Source organism: Pempheris klunzingeri, chromosome 7 (assembly GCF_042242105.1).
Source record: "Pempheris klunzingeri isolate RE-2024b chromosome 7, fPemKlu1.hap1, whole genome shotgun sequence".
Taxonomy (NCBI): Eukaryota; Metazoa; Chordata; class Actinopteri; order Acropomatiformes; family Pempheridae; genus Pempheris; species Pempheris klunzingeri.
In genome coordinates, this window is record NC_092018.1 from 26270567 (window position 1) to 26276566 (window position 6000).

The following is a 6000-nucleotide window of genomic DNA, read 5'->3' on the forward strand; positions in this document are numbered from 1 at the left end:
ACCATCTTGTTAGCATCAAGTTAGCCAGACTGAATCTGATATTTGAATTTGCATTTATTTTCACTGCCAATATTTGTCTGTTTCTGAGCAACATTGCACAATGGTGAGTAAACTCTAACAGCTCAACGGTAACATTATCATTATCATGGTGTGGATTACAGTTAGCATGTGAGGAAGCTAATGCTAGATTAACTAAGAAATCAGCCGTGTTTGCTAATGCTTAAAATTACTGGCTGTTAAGATTACTGGCTAAAATGTTAATTGTTTCAATATAGATTATTCTATTAGATTGGCAGTTAGGCCTAAAGTATTTAAAGCATATTAATGTTACATTGACAGTGAAATTTCAGTTGACAGTTGACAGCAGTTGGCCAGTCAGCTAATGTTAGCTTAGCATCAACCAAATGAAAAATAACCAGCTACGCTAATGCAAAGGGGTTTTACTCATTTTTATTGTCTGTCTAGGCAACTAAAACTGAACACAAAACCAAGGAGAAGTCGTCTGCGTTGGTGGACGAGACTCAAATCACAGAAAAGTCCAAAGACGAGGTCAGAACCAGTAGTAGTAGTCATTATAGTTGTACTAGTAATAATAGTAGAAGGATTAGTCAAGTGTATCACAGAAAGCATTTGAAATTTCACTTTCTGCTGATCTCTACACAGTTAGATTGTCTGTTTGTAGGTAAACAATGAAAGCAGGTGAACTCACAGCTGAAAGTCAGTCAGAGAAATGTCACTTTCAGTCTGTGGAAATCAGCCCCATCGACTCAGATTCTTGAATCTCGAAATTGGCAACCACTGGCACCATGCAAATATTTTCAATAAAAAGTAGCCATATACAGTATAGACGTTATAGAAAAGTTGAAACCTCACAATTTAACTTGGTGAGTAAATCAGATGCATACATCAGTTGAACCATGCATAGAGGACCAAGGTCAGATATGGGTCTGATACATGAATTGCTACCCCCAGGCACAGTGTCTCAGGGGTCATAGCCTCAACAGGAGCTTATTTGTTCATCAGTTATGGGAACCCTGTATCTGTGAGATGATACTAAAGTGGTGCATGTGACAACGACAAGTGAGGAATTTCCAGTGACAATTTATAAAGAAACATAATGTATGATGAAGAATTTCCATTACAACTTTTGTGCAGGTTGTGAAAAAATTAAAGTTAGTTAAAGATAGTGAATTGTAATAATTTGATGGGTCTCGAACTCTGGTTATACAAATACTCAATTCTTATTGACTGCAGATCATATGATTTGATAGTAGTTCTTGTGAATGTGCTGGCTACATAGTCCTGTATCTAAAATGAGAAACCATAGCAGCACGTATGCAGTGTTTACTCCACAGAGGTCTCCCTGACATCCGATAATGGACGCCTCATCATGCATTATCACCTACTTAACCCTGGAGTCTCTTGTACTCACACTTGCAGCTCATTCATGTTTCTGTCTGACTGATGACTGGTCGGCTGAATGTGCTGTTGCCCTCACACTTACTGAATACAGTAGGTCCAGAAAGCAATAGCCAGATATCATTACATTTGCCCATTAATGATTATATTTAATTATTCCGACTAAGTTAATAACAATTTTGTTGATAATACATTTGCAAAATGTATTTTGAAAAGGCAATCATATTCCATCTTACAACTGTATCCTGCTTTAACATTTGCAATTTGTGTTTTACTTGCAGATGTGGGACGCATGTGTAAGCCTCCAAGAGGAACTTGAGAGGGTGCAGAAGCAGAAGAAGCACTTTAAGTTGCAGAGGGACAATGCCCAAAGATCCTGGGACAACTCCAGGAGAAAGCTGGAGGAGAGCAAGGCCAGGATGAGAGAAAAGCTCAGGTTGAAGCAGGAGGCTGAGAGAAGCCACAGAGCAGAAATTCATGTGAGCTTCACACACACTTTCAGAGGCATATTCAGTTCTCAGTGCACATAGTTTTTATCCTTTGTGCAAGTTATACTCCAGTTTTTTAGTTTTGTCTCTTGTAGCTTTGCAACCTCACAGTGACAAGACTCCACAACATCAGCCAAGAAATATTTACTGCACATAACTCACAGTTTGTGTACATATTAAATAAATGAGACACAGTGTGATCCAGCTCCATACCCCACACAGACACGAGATTGATAATTGATTGATTGATTAATGGCAACAGAGAAAATAAGTATGTTCCCCAAGTTGTTGAGCTATACCTTCAAATAGAAACTCAAAAACAGATAAAAACATGTATGAACATGCATTTGACTGTGAAATAGGACACATCTTGTGTTAAACTTTTGAAATAAAAAATATTTGCATATTCATAGATCCTGAATTTATTACTGAGGGAGAGAGAATAGATGTAATTTTAATAAATCATAACAAGCTTACTGAACTGAACTGATATTATTCTTCGTATTATTATTACAATAACACAATGACAAAATAATGAAACTCTTCCACCCTTCTTGCAATTATTCTACTTTGCTTTGAGGAAAAGCATCTACCAAATGAATGCACTGTAGTGTGCTGTGCTTGCAGTAAATCGTGGGTAAATTTCACACCTGAACACAACATTTGATCACTGATTCCAGGAACACGAGCAGAAGCTGAAACAACTGAAGACTGCACACCACAGTGAGATCTGTGGGCTAAAGATGGCCACTATTGCCACCTCCTCAAACGAGCAGAAACAGCGTGTGGAGTCAGAGATTGGGCTTCAAAAGAAAACGCACACTTTACAGATGGACAAGCAAGAGAAAGAGTTCTGCACCGAAATCAACATGAGGAAGCTCAAGCAGGTGAGAGTCCAAAATATTTCTTACACTTTTGGTTTTCAGTTGTTTCATTTCTAGAAGTAATCATTAATACTACAAGGCTGTCGCCTTTTTACTCCTAACAGAAACAACAAGATGAACTATGGGAATTACATGAGAGCTACAGAGCGCAACTCAAAGGTAAATAAACTGAGTTGATGTTTTAAAATACCATCACAGATTCTGTTTGTAAACTACCATTTCTGTCTGTTTTTTTAAACAGAAACTGAGGCCCAGTATCAGAAAAAATGTTTTGCCGTTGTTGAAAAGAGCCAGAAAGAAACACGAACTGCGCTCAATGAGATCGACAAGAGAATGAAAAAACACGCCGCCAGTGTCATTGAAGTGTATGATGATGATTGGAGTCAAATCCATAATTTCACCTCAAACCTGCTTTGCGTAATGTCCAATCTTTTTTCCTTTTGATTAAAATTCCACATATAGACCCTTTCAGGAAATTAAATTCCATAAAAAAAAGGTACAGATTGTTCTTCCACATGGTTCTTGCTTGATGTGCTTTGTCATTTCGTAGGGGGACAAAGAGGAGTCGAAGAAAAAAAAAGAGGAGAAATTTCAGATGGAAAAGAAAGTGAAAAGATGCTCCGCGGCTGCTGTAAAATATCTCACTGAACTTGATCAAGACGTATGCAGAGAAAGAGATATGCTACAGGTAAGAGATCACTACAGTCCTGTCACTCTAAAGGAAAAGAAAGCACGCACATCAGGTGAACTTATCCACAAATAGCTTTTTCCCAGTGACTTTCATCAGATACTGAGACATAAGACAGCAGGCATGCACTGTATGTGCTTATTCCACTCATTTTGTATCCATGTCTTTAAATCTGGAGAGTCTGGAGGATGTGAAACTTCAATTGTGTTAATTTTGTCAAAATAAAAGCTTTTTTGCCCATGGCAATGTCAAATATTTAGTTTCATGAGAAGACAGATTGACAGGAAATAAAAGTCCACAAGTGCTTATGAAACTGAATCCAGGGCAGGTTATTTTTCCAGGTGGCTCTTGCTTGATATTCCATTGTTTGTTGTTATTTCATAGAGACTAACTGAAGCTGAGAATAACAGGAACACGCAACTGGACAGGAAGCTGGCAGCAGCTGTGCAGGAGAACAAACACCTGACAGAGTCTCTGTACGAAGCGAAGTCAAGGTTGTGTGAGAGCCGCCAACAACTGGTCTTTGAGAGGAAGGTCAACACTTGCAGCCTGAAGGTTCACTGCTCTGCTTCTTTTGACAGAGTTCATCCTGCATGAAGCATCAAGCTACCTTGTACATCATTATCATTGTTTAGATAATAGTGTACACAAATGGACAGAAGTGACTATGGAAGTAAGTAAACCTCTGATAATGTCTTCAACAGAGGGCCAAAAAAAGGACTGCTCGTATACTCAAGGAGCGACGTGAGGTGTATTTGAAGAAGCAGCAACTGGAGCTGAAACACGAACAGGTAAACTGCTCACATCTATTCATCACGCCTCAAGAGTCAACTTGATGCATCCGCCCAGTTGATTAACCCTGAATGCTATGAGCGCCTTGTGGCTATCTGTGTGATTTTTGCTTTCCGCAGGTTCTGCAGGAATGTGACAAGCTGCAGAAGAGGCAGACCGAGGCCATTCTGGATGTGCAGCAACGAAGCAGCCTGAGGGACATGGTGCTGGAGAGGAAGATAAAGGCTGTGACAGAAATTCAGGAGAAGGAGCAGCTTAAACTCTGCGTGGCACTCGCCTTCGGACAGGGAGACCAAATGGCTGCAAAAAGCATTAAGGTCCGATTTTATACCTGCGCTTTATTTCAGCCCATGTTCAGCAGTTTATAGGATCACAAAAGCAACATGAACTACATTGTGTTCAGTTGAGATCTTACCTCTTGTGCCGAGCTGGAGCGAGTCAACCCAGTCAGGTTCTTTAACTATTCTGACAACATTTAACACCGTTTTTGCAAGTAGAATGACCCTGATGATTTCACAGGCATGTCTGCAGCTTCTACACCAGCTAAATCATCAGCACGGTGGTTGTTGTGTCCCAACGCTTTTACAGCATGGGGTGTTGTGAACAATAAGGCCTCTAGAGGTCAGTAGTGGGGGCTGCTGTTGTTGTTGTCGTATGAGAGAACATCAGAAAGTGTGTTTTCACCTGCAGGAACTGTTTGAGGCCAAAGATGCCACCATCAAGGCCTTGAGGCACGACTTGTCTGAAGATTTAAAGGTTGGCCATCGTTATCTCAAAGTGGTTCCATGCATTTATTTAATTGGTCTGAGAGTGTTCAACTTTGTTTTGTCTCTGGAGATGCTGTCGTGTTTTATTTAAATAAACCCGTGATTGGCAGGAGTATGACGACTTGGTTAAGAAAGCGATCGCTTTGGGCATTTCTGCAGACAAGTGGCTCTCAAGGAATGACATCAAAAAATTCATCAGGAGTCCCACAGAGGATAAAGTTTCTCTTGACAGTAAGGTTAGTCATCGGTGTTTTCCTGCATCTGTTTTATCGATCCAGGAGCGATTGATGCTGTACAGTGTTCTGATAAAAGTAAACCTGTGATTGGCAGAAGTTTGCTGACTTGATCCGGGAACTGACCGCTTTATGCATCTCTGAGGACGGCCAGGGACTGAACCCTGCTGGTGCCGCTTCCAGAGAGTGAACTCAGGTTTGTACTCATCTGCTCTTCCTGGACTTTTTCCAACCCAAATCTCACCTCATTTTTCCTCCTCTCTCTAGTTCAGTGCCTGATAGCTTGAATAAAGGTGAATTGCGCAGACACAGGCGTATGTACTATTGTAATATTCAGGTTAATTCTCATTTATTATAACCTGGACTCTACAGCTGGACCCACTTTGTAATTAACAGGAATTATCCTTTGATAAATTAGCTACTATATAAGTGTATTTTCACTCTACTCTTTCATTAGATTAAGACCTCCTTCTTTGTTATTAGCTCAATTGTCTCTCTGTTAATCGTATACCGTTATAATTACTAATCAATTAATAATCAATACGTTTTTACAATGGTTATGGTTTCTTCTCCATGTTTACAACAGAGAACGTCACTGTCGGCACCAGAATGTTTACCACTGGTTGTAAATGCAGCTGTGGCAGATAATTTATTGATTTATTTACTAGTGAAACTTTTTTTTTTATCATTTGAGTCTCAGTACTGCTCCATTTAGTTTTGTTGAGGATT